The sequence below is a fragment of the Cylas formicarius genome, unplaced genomic scaffold (genome assembly GCF_029955315.1).
Source record: "Cylas formicarius isolate icCylForm1 unplaced genomic scaffold, icCylForm1.1 PGA_scaffold_2__14_contigs__length_35257938, whole genome shotgun sequence".
Classification (NCBI taxonomy): Eukaryota; Metazoa; Arthropoda; class Insecta; order Coleoptera; family Brentidae; genus Cylas; species Cylas formicarius.
This window is the reverse complement of record NW_026844319.1, coordinates 28,968,164-28,988,216: the sequence shown is the minus strand read 5'-3', so window position 1 is coordinate 28,988,216 and position 20,053 is coordinate 28,968,164. Positions and strand designations below refer to the sequence as shown.

The 20,053-nt window shown below is 35.2% G+C and overlaps 1 protein-coding gene across 2 annotated transcripts in view; it reads right to left on the bottom strand.

Moving 5' to 3' along the window:
• LOC132698527 (uncharacterized) overlaps nucleotides 1–19,409 on the bottom strand; it is a 50,099-nt gene extending 30,690 nt beyond the window's left edge. For both annotated transcript variants that reach the window (XM_060664650.1, XM_060664651.1), the window contains exon 1: nucleotides 19,284–19,409. The gene's annotated coding sequence lies outside the window, so the exon portion shown is untranslated. The remainder of the gene's footprint in view (nucleotides 1–19,283) is intronic.
• Between the last annotated feature and the right edge of the window lie 644 nt (nucleotides 19,410–20,053).

The following is a 20,053-nucleotide window of genomic DNA, read 5'->3' as shown; positions in this document are numbered from 1 at the left end:
CTTGTCTTTGATATAACTCGGTACCATCGTGTTTGATACATTGGAAAAGTTCTGGTTTAAGAAAATTGTTGATTTTTGAAATACATTCTGGGAGATTGATAGCTATGACTGTCTTCCCTTTATCTGCACGTGCTTTGTTTTTGATAGATTTTACTAGTGATATTTGAGAAATTAATCCTTCTTGGCCGGTTCTTTTTCATCCAATGCTTTATAAGTTTACAAGTTTTGTAAAATTCGTCGCCTGCTCGATATCCCTGAAAGGGAATCCTTATTTTTAGGAATCAATCAGTTCGATTTTGTGCAACAGTCTCTCGTACCCGGAGGTTTTCTAATTACCGAATGTCGGGTCAATTAAAGGCGAACTAATTAATGTAAGTAAATGTCAAATTGCCAACCCTTCACCTTTATTCCGCCCCCGCCACCGGGAAAAATCGTTTTAATTAGACGCGTTTTCAAACGCCCCCAAGAAAAACGACCTTGCCACACACGTCTGAGGTGTTTTGACGATAAAATTGAATTTTTCGAAAGTATACGTGCTTGTAATTTTTTTCCAGATCCCGGTAACGGTGCGTCGAAGAAAATTTTTTTTTCTGTTTCTCCGTTCTCTGTGTCGCGGGTTTTAATTCAATAACTCTGGAGCCATTTGAACTGGGTATCTCAATTTTTGCTCCTTTTTTACAGTGCACTAGAGGCACAAGATACTTGAAAATGGCGGCGATCGGATATTGGCGGCCATCTTTTTTTTTTTAGATTTTCGACTGTTTTTTGGATATTGCTATGAAACGCGATAAATGTCCTAAATTTGAAGCTATCGATATCAAATTCCGCAAGCAAATAGCGTTTGGTCCGTTGACTTAACCTATTGAAATCGGGGGTCGGGAAGTATTTTAAAAAAATTAAAAATCGCCTTTGCAAGGGTCTAAGAAAAAAATCATTTCTCGAAAACGGTTAAGGCGACCGAAAAAATTCTTAAACGAAAAGACGCAGAAGATGCAGCTCCATAAAATGTTATTCTTGAAATTTTTTCAAAAATGTACAGGATGCATATATATATATATATATATATATATATATATATATATATATATATATATATATATATATATATATATATATATATATATATATATATATATATATATATATATATATATATATATATATATATATATATATATATATATATATATATATGATGACACTATATTCCGGGATATCATCCGTTCGCTCGTTGAACTCCGACTGGAATCCTGCTTCCGACTGGAATCCTGCAGACGTTTCGCCAAAATCTCACTTGGCATCTTCAATGCTCGCGCTCCGAAAACACTTCGAACACTGGTTTTCGGAGCGCGAGCATTGAAGATGCCAAGTGAGATTTTGGCGAAACGTCTGCAGGATTCCAGTCGGAAGCAGGATTCCAGTCGGAGTTCAACGAGCGAACGGATGATATCCCGGAATATAGTGTCATCACATTTTTCCATCCGTGAATCAATACGTGAGAATATATATATATATATATATATATATATATATATATATATATATATATATATATATATATATATATATATATATATATATATATCCAATTAGTGGATGTTGGCGACAATTCTAGCATACTCCTCTTTGTCCAAAACCTCATGTTTTGTAGCCATGAGTGTTTTTTCCTTCCGATGCCCCGTTTTCCTTCTATTATAAGTTTTAAGAACTGCTACTTGAAACTTCGAAATATATGACCCAGATAGGCAATTTTACTTGTTTTTATTACTGGCAACAATTTTGAATAGTCTTCTAGATATCTACATCTCAAAATCTTTCAATCGATTCATCACGTTGGCCTTTATGGTCCACCTTATAGCTGTATGGGGTAAATGTAACACTTTACAAAGCGATATCGAAGCGTTAAGTTAAGGCCACTGTTGCTTAGCAACGTTCTCATATCAATGAATGCTGTTCTGGCTCGCTCGATCCCGCTACGTATCTCTAAGTCTGGATCTAGAACTTCAGTTATCCAACTACCGAGATATCTGAACTGGCAACAATTTTGAATAGTCTTCTAGATATCTACATCTCAAAATCTTTCAATCGATTCATCACGTTGGCCTTTATGGTCCACCTTATAGCTGTATGGGGTAAATGTAACACTTTACAAAGCGATATCGAAGCGTTAAGTTAAGGCCACTGTTGCTTAGCAACGTTCTCATATCAATGAATGCTGTTCTGGCTCGCTCGATCCCGCTACGTATCTCTAAGTCTGGATCTAGAACTTCAGTTATCCAACTACCGAGATATCTGAACTTGGTGAACTTTTGGATGCACTTTTTTTTGTATTCTTATATTTAATTACAATCGTGTTGTCAATATTGATCTTCAGTCCCAGTCGTTACGTTGACGGCCGTCATTAATAAAAAGTTAAATGTTTATCCGGCAGCTTCGATACAAAGCTATATTGCCTTTTCAGAGCTAATACGTCTCGGTTAGTTTTGAAATTTCATTTTTGCGGGCATTTAGCTTTCTTCTTAGGACACAACAAAGCCTATGAATTTCAACGTCATTTAGACATTAAACCGTTTTTGGGGCCATTTTATTTATATTCTAGCTTGGGTTTTGACCTGACCGCACACGTCACCGTGTATCGTTCCATTTGATTTCGATTTGGGTAAAAATATCGCGCGTCCACGTTCTGTAACCGCGAAAATTTCACTGTTTGTGACATTAACATTAATTTTTCATTGGGTTCTAATATGTATGTAATTGTTTTAAATTGTTCGTGTTCTGTATTAGGTTTCAGATAAATAGAGTTTACTGTTGTCTGGATTTGTTTTTTATTTATAATTTTATCGATAATGGACGGATAGTAGCCGTTGTTCAGTGCAGTTTGTTTAATGCTATTCAGTTCTTTGTTCTAATTTTCTGTTGAGAGTGGCGTATTATTAAGACTGCGTACAAAAGAGTGAAATGCAGTCATTTTGCGTGTATAAAGGTGATTTGAGTTGTTATGTATGACTCTGGCCGTGTGTGAAAGTTTATGGTAAATGAAAAAATCTAATTTGTTTTGCGTTTTCGCAATAGTTAAGTCTAAAAAATTAATAGAGTTATCCTGATCAATCTCGATAGTGAATTTTATACGATTATGTAATGAGTTAATGTAATTTAAAGAAGAAATCAATTTTCTGTCCTTTCCAACCAAGCAAGCAAAAATATCACCCACGTATCTATATCACCATAGAAAACTTTTACTTAAAGGATTTTCTAATTATACGTAAAAATCTTTGTTAACTCTGTATTCTGGTATACATGATCACCGGACAAGATCAGCTAACTTGGTGAGAATTCCACTTTGCCATCCAACATTCTAATTGAATGTCAATAATAAAGGGGGTCTAATACTATTTATCAAGAGGCTAATTGATGATACGCCACTGATTTCTCTTAAAATAAAAATTATTCATAAAATCCCCAATCGATTCTAACGAAATTTAATTTCTTGGTTTTTTTGAATCCGATGTACGGTTTTTCTTATTGGTCTGCATGGTCATAACAATATCGTTAATATGGCAGTATGCAGAGAAATTAATTTTTATTTTTAATTGAAAAAAAGGAGATCAAATCTGCTTATCTGCTGTCTATGAACAAATAATATTTTGGTTAATTTTGTCGCCACTGCACTAGTTAAATAGAGAACTTTTTTTTGTAAAAAATAATTTTTTGATCTAAACCAAAATATCTAGTTTTTAGTTATCAACTAGTGTCCTTCAAAAAATATATTACAGGAATGTTCTTTTTACTTTTACAGTTTTATTTAAATAACATAAATACCTAACAACAAGATAAATAATAAAAGATTTTTATTAAAAAGAAAAAAACACTATCTGCTAGTAATAATTTTTAACAAAATTGTGGGTTAATAAATTAAGGTTGGAGATTTTAAGAATAATTTTTATTTTAGAAAATAGACATTAAAAATTCCGTACGCCCGCCACTGATGTATTTTGAAAAATTTGTGGTACACCAAATAATGCCTGCCGATACATAGTACATGTTTTCCGAATTTCATTAAAATATTTAAAGCGGTATTATAGATATTAAAAAAAATATATTTTATTTTTGGAGGGCGTATGTTCATATGAAGTTTTCTTTTTGAAATTGTTGAAAATTATTATTATTATTAATGTTATTTTTATTATTATTATTATTATTATTATTATTATTATTATTATTATTATTATTATTATTATTATTATTATTGAGATTCGATTAGAAAACACCCTGTAAATGCGCAATGTTCGCGTGAATGTCTAAATGTTTTAATATTTTAAAAACCCATCCACCTAATTTGTGCTATATATGTATATGACCTGCTACAAACCATGTATGCGTAAAGTAGTCAATAATAATTATTATTATTATTACGCTATAAAAATCCGATTGAGTTTCAGTTACTTGAGTAATATGAGTTATTGAGGGGCCTTCTGTACCCTGGGAATTCAGGCTTCTAAGCCCAAAAAACATCGGTTATAACCAAAAATATGGGGGACAAGCAATTGTTTGTACTTGGTATTTTTTCTAGCACTTAGGAAAAAGAACTCGCTGTTATTATGGATCTATAATTGTCTATAGGCTTCGAATCTTAACAGTAATATCTTGAAGATGTCAAATAATGAACCAATAACCCAATAGAATAATGAAAGAACGCAAAACTCCAAAACAAGTTGGATTTTGAGGATTATTAAATTTAGTAAAACTCAAAAACTGTGTAGAACAATGTCAATGTTTACAAAACTTCTGGATTCCTCCTTCATCCGTTTTTGTTGACACGAACTACCTTCAGAGCGTCAAGAGGAGCAAGATCTTCAGAGCTTGACTGAAACTGGCATGCATTTTACCCTGTTCCTACGTTGATGTTGTTTGAGGGGGGCGGAGCTAAATGAGGAGGATAAACACCATCTCGGATAACTGATTGCCATATTGGTGACATGTAGAGACCCGAGTCGCGGTTAAGATTGCTTATATATTTCTATACACTCTCGGATTTTTCGTTGGTAGAAGAAATTTTAGTTTTATCGAACAACATTTTATGTCCGGTTTCGTGATTGTGTTAGTCTTAAGAGTTTTTCATGTTCGTTGAGCCTAGTTGATATTTTTCGTCCGGTCTCTCCAATGTATTCTTTGCCGCATATGCATGAAATGCTGTAAACTCCTGGCATCTCAAATGGAATTTTGTCTTTGACGGATCGAAGATGTTGAGAGATTTTTGGACAAGTGGTAAATCTGGTTTTGACGTTATATTTCTTTAGAACTTTTGATAGGTGGTCAGCGATGTCTTGAATATATGGGAAGTTGTTATTAGTTTCTATTTCAATGGTAAAACGTAGGTTAGGACGTATAGCGTTTCAATGTCTAAGAACATCTGCTAGGGATTCCTGATCATGAGGCCAAATAAAAGTATCATCCACGTAGCGTTTCCGTAATTTTCTATCGAGTGAAATGCGAGCCAGTTCCAGTCAAGCTCTGAAGAAGTCAACAGGATGATTGGCGAAACGTCAGCAAGTTCGAGTCAACAAAAACCGACGCAGGAGGAATAGAGAAGTTTTGCAAATGGTATTACAGTAGCCCCTGGAAATTTCTTTGAAAAATGTTTTATTAATTTTTTTAACTGTTTAAACGGGATTAAAAGGTTAATTATTTGAAAACCAGTGGGCATGAAGAAACGTAACAATATCAAATCAATACGATTACGAAATTTTTAATATCGTTCATTATCGTGCGATAGCAATTGTGGTCGGTGGTCTCTGGGTGCAAATCATCGACCCAATTAAGAAATACTTCGACGCAACCTCACGCGTATAAATATATCGCGTTGTTTTTATTAAGTTGAGAGCTTTTCTATCCCCGCTAACCGGAATATATTACAAATAGCGTGGACTGTAACGGGAGATGTAGATAAAATTATACTGATTAGGAATGTATAATAGGCTAATGTTATTTCTTCTGGGAACTCGCACACGGAAAAATTATACATATACGTGAGCATATTTTTTAACGACCCAATTCTCGTGTAATTGTCCTAATAGTTCTGCGAACTTGTGCGATATTAATCTAGGCGGCGTTTTCCTATTGCTTCTAATCGTTTGCTGAAAAGCGTGTTGCCTATATAACAGTTTGTCAGTTTTTGTAATGACAAAATTTCTGTCGTCGGATTAATTCGTCTGTAGTTGATATTGATATCGGTTTTAGGTTCTGTTCTATTTACGTTCTATGTCAGTGATGTAAAAAGCCATTTCTACAAAAAGGTGTGATTTTTAAATGCAGATTAAATTCAACGATATATTGTGACAACGTCAATACCTAGCTGGTTTAACAGTAATATTTTGTTTTTAAACCCCGATAAGTTCCCATAATCCTCAGAAAATATTCTAGACTCAATGTCTGATTGCCCAGTAGCTCAGTGTGAAAATGTTAAATTTTACTCAAAATAAAGATATTCGTACTTTCAACGCCAGACAGTATAAAATTTTATCTAGATCACCTTGTATACTGGGGCTGCAAGTCTCTAATCGCCCTCCACATGAAATAAAATGTGACTCTTTAACAACTTTTAAGATATTAATTAAAGCAATTACTACTGAATGAATGTGTAAACAAATAAAAATCACACTGTCGAAAAAACGATATGTTATTATAAACGTCCAAAACTTTTCGACATAATCCGCTGCCATATTGAACTGTCAAAAAATTACCAGTAGATGTTATTCTCGAGTAATAAACTATACTTTTATCTCTCATGTACGTTTTCGGATACTGCGATTGAATTTGTCAGTAGCATCTCAAATATATACGTACAGGGTGGGCACTTTATTAGCCTAGGCAGAGATAGAGAGTTGGAAGAACTAACGGTTTTGTGAGAAATAGAAATTAACCCGAATACATCCACCAGGGCTATGGAGAGAAAAAATATTTTGACGTGCACTTTGCAGGTGGTACCTAAAGAAATGCCAAGAAGATCCCGATTTTGTCGGGAAAGTTACTTGGACGGATGAGGCAACGATTTTTAGTGATATAACTGCCATTACGGCAAACAGCAAAATCCCCATATTAAGGTGGAACAAGCGAACCAGGGAAAATTCAGTTTTAAGGTATGGATAGGCATCTACAAAGGACAAATTATTGGGCCATATATTTTTTATGGAAATTTAAATGCCGAAAGATACCAACAAATTCTAGAAGAGCAGATAATTCCGTTTATCGACAATTTGCCACTTCAGCAAAAGAATGAGCTATACTTTCAACATGACTTTTTGCACATCGTTCCACAGGAAATGTTATTAGAAAACTGATTTTTTAGAAAAAATGGGGGTATTTAAAGAAATATAACTTTGTGTGATATCTCCGAAACTAAAAGCTCTAAACAAAAAATTTCCCAAAATTCGATTGGTGCAATTAAAAAAGTTATAGGGGGCATTTAAAACCACGCATTTTTGAGAATCACCCTGTAGCTCAAAAACGCCTTGACATATCACGATGCGGTTTTCAGTTTTTGACATAGAGGTCCCTCGAATTTGGACCACCCTGTACAGGCACATTTTGAAGATAAGTTGGATGGTTCGGGTCACTGACGTAGAAGTCATGAACAGAATGAAGAAAGATAAAGAAATAATTACTAACATCAAAATTTAGAAATTCTCAAACTGCGGCCATGTTATAAGATATACTGAAACATACGACATTCTGTATTTGATCATTCAGGGCAAGATTGAGGCAAGAGGAGGCCCAGTAAAAAGCAGAACGTCTTGGCTGAAAAAGCTACGACAGTGGTGCTGACAATCAACTAATACGAGGTAAATAAAATATTGATAGCCAATATGATTGTTAACATTCGATAAAAAACGGATATGGCACATCAAGAAGAAATCCAATTTAACAACACTAGCACGGTGGTTCATCTAAGACAACACTATAGAGTCGCAAAGTAGTATCTATAAGAATAAATTAGTTTTTAAGTACCATAAGATTTTTTCAGTAGCTTGCTGAAAAAAAAAACGATGTTTAGAGGAAATTAGAGGGGAGTATCGTTAATTGTTAACCAGAACTGATTTTTTGAATTTCAAATTTCAATTTTGAATAGATGATCCAGTGTATAGTTGGTAATTGGCGACATTAGAAACTGAGAAGTATAAATGGGTTTCGCCAAAGGTATGGAGAGCGAAAAGCTTTCCGAAACGAAGAAAACGAAACACAAAGAAGTTATTCTCCCAAATTGCCATCGACATTAAATTTAGGGAGAGACTTGTTTCGAGAAATTCAAAAATTTCTAGCCGAAATCTAATCAGAAACATTTCAACTTTCTTCGTGGATAATCCACTCCGACGTTACGGCTTTGCCCAATCCATGCCGCGAAAAGGTCGAAGATATCGTGTTCCAATAACTCGAACGATAAGCCCTTTAAGAAAACGCATTCTGGCACTTTGCGAAATACACTGCCCGAAACAATCGATACAAAAAGCATTATTTTTCTACTCATCTAATTTGCGTTGGACAGAACGGTAAAGGGTGATTCAATAAGGGTTTCCACATTAAAATAATAAAAAAAACTCGGAAAAATATAAAAATATACAAACATTTTTATTTGCCATTTTAGATTAGTGGATTACAATTAGGTATGAAAGATGATATCATTCAAATGACCACCGCGACTCATATGGCATGACGTAATTCGTTGATTGAAATTTCCTATCACTTTTTGAATCAATTCAGGTTCTATGCCGGGTATTTCGCGTCTAATCTCCCGTTTCAGCTCTGGAATAGTGTTTGGTTTATTTCTATACAGCGTTCTCCCCATTATCATCGAAAAAAAAGGGCTAATTATTCCTCCGCACCAAACAGTCACTTTTTGAGGATGCATTGCTTTTTGAACAATCTCTCTTGGATTTTCGAGCACGAGCACGTTGAGGGACTTTGAGGTTAGTTACAGATCTAGTTTGCTCAAATTTTTAAACCACATTAAAAAATTGTCCTCTCGGAAGATCGATCTTGAGCGCCGAAAAATTCACGTAGAGCTCGAAATGCATTTTTCCTTGGTCACAATAGGCTTGCACAATTTTTACACGTTGTTCGGTCCTATATTGCTCCATGACTAATTTTGTTTATGTTTTGAGGTTAGAAATCTCATATGATAATAAACAAATACAGTGGCGTTTCAAAAATATTTCAGATTGTAATGTGGAAACTCTTATTGAATCACCCGTTAGCATAACGGATAATTTATTTTTAAAGTTTTTTATTGGATCAGATAGGCATGTGCAAGATTTGATAAAAAAAAACTCTGTACATTGTTTATTTGCAAAAAAACACATTTTCCAAGTAAATGCGCCTTGAAATTATCGAGATTATTTGTTTATTATTGCTTATTTGCGAAAATTTTTGGACAAAAGTGTATTAGCGTTAGTTTTTAATTACTTGATTTTGTTATTTGCTATTTTCAGTCAGTCTAGATAATAAAAACTATGAAATGATTCTCTAAATATGAATTCTGAAGTTTAATTAAAACTGTATTGTTAGCAATAGGTTTTATTCGAATGTCTGGAGTATTATATGTTTAAAAGAAGTAGGATCATGTGTTTGTGACGTAATGTGGGCAGTTTTAAATTAAACAAGAAATTATATGGGTGTTATTTTATACCTCGAATATCTCAAAAAGTAAGTATAATTCAAATATAAGATAAATTACTTCTTCTTAAAATTCCATCTTCTATCGAAGGTTGGAAACCATCATGGCAATGCGGACCCTGTTGACAGCCGTTCTAAACAGCTCGATTTCTCAGCCAGGATATTTTTCGCCTTCCGACACTTCCTTTTCCTCGGATATTCCCCGAATAATTAGTTGTAGCAAGCCATATCTCGGGCCCCTCATTAGATGTCCCATGTATTCAAGTTTTCGTTTTTTGATTGTCACCAGAATTCCCGGTTCACATCTCATCCTTCTGTGCACCTCAGCATTTGAGACCCTTTCCGTCCACGATATCCTCAGGATCGTTCTGTAACGCCAGAGCTCAAATGCGACCAGTTTATTTATATGCACCTGCTTCAGCGTCCATGCTTCCATACCATACAAAAGGACGGAAAACGCATAACACCTGAGCATTCTTAGCCGCAGAGTCAAACTTGGATCTCTGTTGGTGAAGAACTTTTTAAGCCTGACAAACGCTGTTCGTGCTGCTTCAATTCGGGTTTTTATTTCCTTGGTGTGGTCAATGCCCGAGGTCATCCACGTTCCCAAGTATTTGTATGAGTCCACTCTTTCGATGATGGTGTTGTTTATAAGTAAGTGGCAGTTTATGCGTGGTGATTTAGTGGTGACCATAATTTTTGTTTTGTTAAGGTTGATCTTTAACCCGTATTTGTTGCAGTATTTATGCATTAGATTTTGCAAATCGTCGATGTTATCTGTTGTCTGCGTCATCGGCGATTCGAAAGTTGTTGAGAACTTCGCCATTTATCTTTATCCTCTCTGAGCAATCATCCAACGCCTCCCGGAATATGGCCTCACTATAGACATTAAAGAGCAAAGGCGACAGAACACAGCCCTGTCGTACGTCCGTCAGTATTTGGATGTCCTCGGTATATTAATCGTCTAACCTGATCCTAGCTGTTTGGTTCCAATACAGTGTTGATATTATATTGATGTCGCACTTGTCAATGTTTTTAGCTATTAGAATCTCTATTAGTTTTTCATGTTTCACCTTATCGAAGGCTTTCTCGAAATCAATGAACCCCAGGTATATACCTTGGTTCATATCGAGACATCTTTGAGCCAACACGTTTGTACCAAACAGTGCCTCTCTTGTACCCATTCCATTTCTAAAACCAAACTGGGTGTTACTCATATCCGTTTCAAGGGTTCTGAAAATACGATTGTGAATAATTTTAAGGAACACCTTTAGTGTATGACTCATTAGAGATATGGTTCGATGATCAGCACAAGTTGTGGTCGAATGGAGCCACTGTCTAGGTATTGTGCGCGTCCGATATATGGTGTTAAACAGGTCAGTCAAGACATCAATTACATCTTCATCAATGAGTTTTATTAATTCGATTGGGATTTCATCCGGACCCGCAGCCTTGCCTCCTTTTGTATAAATTGCAAACTTACCTTATTTTTGGTCCTAGAATTGATATCTGAGATTGATTCTGAGATTTTGTTAATTGAATTCATCAAGACGGCACCACCTATTTGCGACACCCTGTATAATCTGAGGCGCACCTGTCAAACTGGTTGAGAAGTGCATCACCTCCATAGTCTGAGGTTAAATTTTCGTTGCAATACCTGGATCAGTAGCGTCACAACACCATGTTATACGGGGCCAATCACAATATGAAAAAAAAACACTTAACCTCAATTTCTGCCTAAACTATGCAAAATTCGAATAGGAGTTTCTCAAAAAAGTGACAACCAAAGATTCCAAAAATGTCGATACATACAGGGTGTTCCATTTAAAATAACATAAACAAGATACGCCCAAACTAACCAAAAGCGGTTTTTGTAGTTTTGGTAGTGTCAACCAGCCAAAACAACAAGTGTATTACAGCCTATGGACCAGAACGTAATAAAAGTCTTAAGAGTCGATACAGGAAAAACATTTTAATAGAAATGATCGAGTCCATTAATATGCTAGATGCAGTCAAATTTATTAGTAAAGCGTGGAAAGAGGTGACACACCTATCGTCATGCAGGACTTATTACCGAAACAGAATGCGAACAGGAGTTGGAAGATGATCAGCCACTAAGCGAGTGGATAAAGCAGTTCCAAACAACAGTTTCCTTTACAAGTGAGGAGCAAGATTTTATGGTGATATATCAGTATTTGCCTACAACAGCAAACTTGACGGAGGAAGCCATATTTCAACAAGCAACAAGCAAGAAGAGGTGAGGAATCGCACCAAGAAGAAGAAGAAGATAAAGAAGTTGATCTGGGACCACCACCAGTCATTCAACAAGCCTTATATTCAGTTAAGCTGCTAGAGAAATTTTTTTACAAGTTCCGTTTCATCCATTAATGAAGCACAATATTTTTGGTATGTTTTGTTCTTCGAAACTAGCTTGATCCTACTTTTCCTTTGTTATAAAAAGCTGCAGTGTTTAATTTTGATACCAATTCGGGACAATTGATGCAATTAAAGTCATTGCTATTCCGTTTTTTACTTAACGAGGTCGCAGGCCAAATTCCAGAGTTTTTAGTTTTATCTATCCACGTTACCAAGGAAAACATTTTTTTAACAATTAACAAAGCGAACTGATAACCTTGAAACTAAGTGGGTATATTTAAAACCTATTAATCGTCGAAACGATCACTTCAAAGAACAATGTTCATAAGATTTTTTATTAAAATCAATTATCAAGTCCATTTTTACCCAAAACGAACTTTTACTTCCTCATTTTCAATTTTGAAAGTAATAAACAACGTGTTTACTAACAGAATGAATATTTTCATAAGTAAAAAACGGAATAGCAATTACTTTAATTGCATCAGTTGTACAGACTTGGTCTAGGCCTAGCTCTACTTGCTTTTCGTGCACAAACTGCTTCCGATTACACTTCAGATTTTTATAACCAAGGAAAAGTAGAACCTTTCAAGCTATTTTCGAAGAACCAAACATAAAAAAAATATTGTGCCTCATTAACGGATAAAGAGCACGTATATCTTCAAGAAAAAATGAATGTAATTGAAGAAGTTACTGTGGCTATTTATGGTATTAACAATTGTTACACCGGATATCAAATAATTTTTAAATAATTTTCTGCAAAAGGAGATAATGAAGATTTTTTGATTCAAACACTGTACCGCCGTGCTGGATATGACTAAAACAAGAAAAATATGTCAACTCAGTGTGTTTACATACAACTGAACCTCATTGCACAAAACTGAACCCTTAAAAAGTGGGTGAAAAAAAGAACTTTTATGAATACGGCCGTGAAATCAGCAATTTTGGTACAGAAATGATCAGCGTCAAAAAAAAAATATTTTTTTTTTGTCTGTGCGTTCTCCGTTCTCGTCTTTTGCTTTTTTGAAATTCGGCTCCTTTTTAACCCTGCACGAGATACATAAGCTTATAAGAACTATCCCTGATCTGACGCCGGTATCCATCTTTTTTTCGCGATTTTCGACTGTTTTTTGAACATTGCTATGAAACACGATAAGTGTTCGAAATTTGAAGCAATCGAATTCATATTTTAAAATGGGGAGCAGGGGGGTCGGCAAGTATTTTTTTAAAAATAAAAATCACGTGAGCAAGGGTCTACAAAAAAGACCATTTTTCAAAAACCGTTTACGAGACCCAACTTTTATTCTCGACATTTTTTGAAAAATATACAGAGTGTGCCGCAAATTCAAAAAAACTGAAATATGGGTGTATTCAAAATAAAATTACATGTATTTTGCGAAAGTTCCATACTGGCCCGCAGGAGCACGACAGAAAAACAATGCGTCCCTCTAGGACAAGAATCCGCGAAACGCCTTCTTTTTAAAATAAAAACATGATTCGCGCTATTTGCGACGAACATGCCACGCCCAGCGACGATTTTTCGAAAGCAATCTTTTTAAAAAACTGGCAAAAAATTATGAAATTCGGTCGAATAGTAAAAATGTGTATATAAATAGTAAAGTTAACAACTTAAACGAACACTTTGAGCGTTCTTTCGATATTCGATTTTCATTCATGCGTAACGCAATATATTTTCAGCTTATCAAATGGCCCGTGATGTCTCAATAGCTGCGACAGATGCGACTGAACTTGATGTTGGTGGCAGGTGTGGCCCTCCCACACGATCTCGATGACCCCCATCCAAATTATATAAATTTAGTAACAAATTTGGGAATAAATTCACAGTTTCGAATGAAAAAATGAACGCTCCATTATTTTTTAAAACGGTTTTGATTGATTATCGCACGGGAGACAAAGTATTCTTCAGATGACTCGCGATAATCGGCGACCTTAAAAAAAAACGATCTGTTATAATTTACGTCACGCTTCGAAGCCTATCAAATGCAACTAAAACTAACCCAAACTCTCTCTTGGTGTTTCAGATACAGATATAGGAGAAAACGTACGTTTAGGTTTTTTTCCCTAGAATCCAGTGGCGTAATTTGTTTTTCACTTACTATAATCGTTTTTTAGCTATGAAGCAAACATATCCCGGTGACACAAAAGCTGAATGTCCAATTTTTTAACAATATGTTGTCAACGGTTGCACTTCCGGTTTGAGCGGAAACGACAGTAACTTTCAAATTTTAAATGGCCCAATCCATATTTTTTCATAAGTTAGTTTCTCAAATAGCACCCTGGTAGGAACAAAAACTTTTTAAAACCGGTGCATTGTTTGCAACATTTCGACTTCAAAATTTTCAAAATCCGTTAAAAAATAAGCTCACAGGAAGGAAAAACCAGATAAGTAAATAGATTTTGATGAAAGCTGAACAGAACCCAAAAAGTTAGATTCAAAAATAGTGTTTCTGATACTGTAGATACAATGTATGGAGTGCCGCAAGGAACTGTACTGGGGCCTCTATTATTCCTATTGTATATTAATGACACAGTTAAGGTAATTAACGATAGTAAAATAGAATCATTCGCAGATTTGAACCTAATATATGAATGGTTATGTAAACATAAACTTAACACGTCAAAGTCTAAATTTTGTATTTTTGGGAAAAAACAAAAATTGTGTAAAATTAAGTACCTTGAAGTCAAGTTAGATTCAGAACTAACCCTACGGCCGCATGCTGATTATGTAATGAGAAATTTTTCTCAAAAAGTAGGATTTATATGTAGAATAGGCCATAGTCTTTCCATGTACACCAAATACCTCATCTCAAATTTTGCTCCGCACTCCTGTAAACCTAATGTCAAATGTTGTTAGTGTCATGACGGTTAAACAAGGAATTATTTATGACCCAAATATTGTTATGTACAAGTTAAGAAATAAACTATTACCTGATTACATCTGTGATAAAGTAATATATTATAACAGCGTGCATTTTTAATTTGCATAACATTGTGATGAGAGGAACCGTCTTGCTGATATATTTAGTGCTCTAATAGTTGCAAATAACGATCTCCAGCTAACTTATGATCTATAAATATCGGACCAAAAATATGCCCACCTATGACACCACACCATACATTCATTGATTGGGACCCCTAGGTTTTTATTTCGTGTATTTGTCTGGGATTATTTGGAGACCAATATCGCGTATTTTGTCTATTACAACCCTTTCTTGTAGTGAACGAACTTTCTTCACTCTGTAAAATGTTTTTCAAAAAGTTATTATTCTCAACTGGTCCCCCTGTGACATTGTTCTGCACTTATATTTATATTCTTTCAAAACTGAGTGGATTGGTCCACTCTAGTTGTAGAGGAAACTGGATGTGCTTCATAGAATCCTAACATTATGATTCCGGCATACATTTTTAACATTTAATACGTTACCGTTTTTTGCAAATTCCTTTGCAGACCTTAGAAATATCGGAGCTTGGCGCTCTGGCTAAAGTCTAATATACTGACGAGGAGCTGCTGCTGCACTTTTATTATTCAGAAAGTATACTTCAAGCATATCACTCCTTTCATTCATGCTAAATTCGCGAGAAACCATTTTAGCAATAATGACTTGGACAATAATTCATCCATCAAATACATATGTTTACTAATATGCTAAACATAAACATATTTTTATTTGTCACTAGGGGCACTCTTTGAAATTCTATAAAAACTTCCTATTTTTGCGGATTTGTCAAACATCATTGTAATAGGAATAAAAATTACAAAAAAATCAGCAACATTAATTTTAATGAATAAATAAATATTTTTTGATAGAACGACGTATATGCGTTAATAGTTTTTTTTAAACCTTAATTAAACCAAAAACAAATTACTTTTACAAAATAAACATGGAAAATTGAAAAAAAAATCTACGGCTAAAATTTTTATATTTAGGCGACGTGACAAACACGTTCCCAAATTTAATTAATTGCTTCGTCTTCGCATATTTGGAAAACAATCTCATTAAACCTAGTGAGTGTAACTTCCGAGTTTTAATGCGCCCGGAAAAAGATTACGGGCGACTTCCCTGTTTGCCGTTTTAAAATATTCACCCTCCTACCCCCTCGAGAAGTGCCCCGATGGGACCGCCGCACGAAAAAACATCCCGCCGAATTCAAAAGTCAATTTTCTTCCAGTTTCATTCTACGCCTTATTTTTGTTTTTTTCGTTTTTATTTTTACGTTGATCGCGCTCCGTGGAACAGGTAATGCGTTAAGTCGAATTAAGGAAATTTGTTTTTTACCTTAGAACAATTTTAAAACGAGACATATTATTAAAATCCTTTACCAAACGGACGATCATTACGTTCGCGGCACATTTTCAAAATTTGAAATATTCAAAATTGAATACGAAGTGGAAACTTGACGGGGTTAAAACTAAACAAGATTGCTTTCGAAAAATCGGGCAAGTTCGTAGGGCCTAGCGCGAAACGGCTTTATATTATAAAAAGAATTAACCACACGCGGTTTCGTGTGTATAAAATGTCCGTCGAACTTCAAAGTTGCAGCAAACATCGGTAAATATTTAAATTTTGGACAAATAATAGAGTTGTCGAATGATATTTCTTCGCGCCCTGTATAATTGACGAAACCTGAAACTCTCTCGCGACACAGTTTACGATACAGTAAAATTATCCCATCTTTAACGGTTTTACATTTATCGCCAATAATTTACCAACAAAAAGGGAAATTTTTGAGATTTTTTGCCCATAAACGACACACCCTGTATATCATTTAGACAATGTTCAGGTTATAGCCCTGGGCCTTCCAGGTTTCCTGGTACAAGAATTTCTTGAAAATCGTAAATGGTTTTAGAGAGAATGAGTTTTTTCTGAAACCATGCAGTTCGCCGTAATAACAAATCGCGATATATGGATATGGATTTTTTCAAATATCCCTAGCAGCGTATGTGATAGACAAAAACCGTAAATACAAAAATTGTAGCTATTGATGCGGCCTATTAGCCATATTTTTTACGATTTTTGAGTTTCGGCTAATAATTTACTGTGTAAAAGAGCAATTTTCTACGTCTTTTAGATTTTTGGCTATAATTTGAAAACCCTGTATACAATCGAAAAAATGCCTAAAATAAATGTTATTGCACTGGATCTTCCGCGTCTACTGGTTCAAGAATTTTGGCGATCGGGTGAACGATTATGGAGGAAAACAAAGAAAAAAGAAATTCAAAAATTATTAAAACATACTTGGTAAAATTTGATTGCACCCAATCTCTACCGTTTCAAGGTGGACACGGACTTTTACTTCTCTGCTAAATTTGAAGGTGATATCTGGAAATTTAGGATACTAAACATATTTCTCATATACTTTCGAAAATCGATGAAATCGAACTTTTCGAAATTTTATTTTGTCTGTCCGTTCTCCGTTCTCGTCTTTTGGTTTTTCCTGAATAACTTTCGAATTGAGCTACAAAATTGTAATTTGCCACCTTTTTAACCCTCCATGAGATACATAAGCTTGTAAGAAATGGCCTCGATCCGAAAGCTCCATCCATCTTTTTTTCGCGATTTTCGACTGCTTTTTGGACATTGCTATGAAACACGATAAGTGTCGGAAATTTGAAGCAATCGACTTCATATTTGGCAAGTATATGCAGCTTTGCCCCTTGACGGAACCTATTGAAAATGGGAGGGCTGGTGGGTCGGGAAGTATTTTAAAAAAATTAAAAATTGCGTGTGCAAGGGTCTACAAAAAAGACTATTTTTCAAAAACCGTTTACAATGCCGAAAAAACTCTTAAACCAGAAGACGCAGAGGATACGGCTCCATAAACTTTTATTCTTGACAATTTTTCAAAAATATACAGGGTGCGCCACAAGTTAAAAAAAAATGAAAAATGGGTCCCTCTATTTTTGAAAATTGGTAATAATTTGAAATCTGTTTTAGATGTCAGTTTCTTTTACATGACGATATAGCTCGTATGGACAGCTAAAACATTTGTATTTTAGTTTTTTTAATATTTTGCAATATTAAAAAACGTAACAAGTGCCTCGAATTTGCAGCTGCCGACTTCAGACTTGGGAGAGAAGTAGAAGCCCGGACCAGCATTTAGACCCTTTAAATTAAATGACGCAATGTATTTTTTTTTAATTTTTTATTTTTTTTTTATTATCTTGGCTTCCAGAAAAACATCTTTTCCTCCAAAACGTGGGAGATCTGGCGCTATAGCTTTTGTTTCACGCATTTTTTTGATTATATACAAGGTGTTTTAGTTATTAGTAAAAATCCAGAGTAAATTATTAATTGTAAATCAAAATTCTTACAAAATAGCTAATCCCTTCAAACACTGTTATAGGCCGCATCAACGCTGCTCGAGATATTTGAAAAAATCCATTTGAAACTCGCAATATCTCAGACTTATTCTAGACGCGATGATGTCATTACGGTGTACTGCATGATTTCAGAAAAGAGGTATTTTCTGGAAAACTACATATCCCATTGAAAAAATTCATATACCGGGAAGCGTGGGAGATCTAGGGCTATCACTTTTACTTGCGGCATTTTTGGATTATGTACAGAGTGTGTCGATTATTTGCAAAGAAAAAAACAAAGAGACCCTCAAAAAATTGCCGTTTTTGTGGGTGAATTATTAGCCGTAGATGAAAAACTATAAAACATAATTTGGCTTAAACAGTGTCCAAAGAGAGTTTCAAGTTTCGTTTATCGTAGAGGATGCGCCAGATTTGTAAAAACTTTCGGATTTACCAAAGTTAGCCGTAACTTTGAAGTTCGTCGAGATGTGAAAGACACTTCGTCCAGGGTGCATCCACAATTAAATTACATTGATTTTGCGAAAGTTCCAACAATGCGTCCTTCTAGGACAAGAAACCTCCCCGCCCCCAATGTCGAAAGCAATCTTGTTTTGAAACGCCTAGTATAAAAAAATATTAACATAAAACATATAAAACCTCAGCAAACTGATCTCGAATGTAACGTAAATTTCCCAAAAATCAGGTTTCCTATCAAAAAAATTTAATGCATTTACATGAAAAAAAGTTTCTACGGCACCTACATGTTAGCTTCATTTTGTTCTCTAATATTTAACAAGATATTTCTAAAAAATAAACGAAATTAACTACAAATACCGAAGTAATTTTTAAAGTCGGCCCCACACCTCCACGAAAGTCGTCCGAAGACACGCCGCAAGCACAACACAACTTCCAACGAACTTACCTTTATTCGAAGTTGGCGAGCCAGCAGCGAACTGTTCGAAAGTGCACCTAGCGGGCCGATAACATTAGCGACTAGTTGAAACGCTTGTTTAACAGAACATGCGCCCGGATCTATTGGCAACTCCCGCCGAAGAAGTTGCGTTTTTCAACTTCTTGTCGACTCGCGACGAAACGGTTGCCCGTAAAAATGGGGGGGGAAGGACCTCTCAACGATCCAACATGTTGTCGATAGGTTTCTTCATAATTAGTCTTATATAAAACAAGGCATTATAAAATAACCACAATAAAACAAAAATCAAAATAAATAAGAACTAAAAGTTAAGATTTTCACGAAATTATATAATAATACAGGCGAAAGCCCCGTCCTCTCTCTATCTTAAAAAAATTCGGCGCCCCTCCCGGTCCCATAGGGCGGAAGGGAGCATTTTTCAAAAGGGACGCCGCCGAAAAATTTTCAAAATTTTTTTTTGAGGGGGAGGAGGGGAGAGGTGGGGTACTTCCTCCCCCGACCTTCTACAGAACATTACCGAGTTAGGTCCCGATCGGCCCGACGGTCTCGGAGATAACAAACTTTTTGACTTTTGACCTCCTCAAAACCTCAAATAAAAAATTCGCCAATTTTCGATCTCAGGCTCGATGCGTGCTCTGAGTATAGGACTTTCGGGCCGTCCGGGTCGGGTGCGCCCCCGACCTCAAATACTCAAAAATACGCTGCTACCTCAATATTGAGGAAATTTTGAAATAATAATAATATAATTATATGTAAATGAT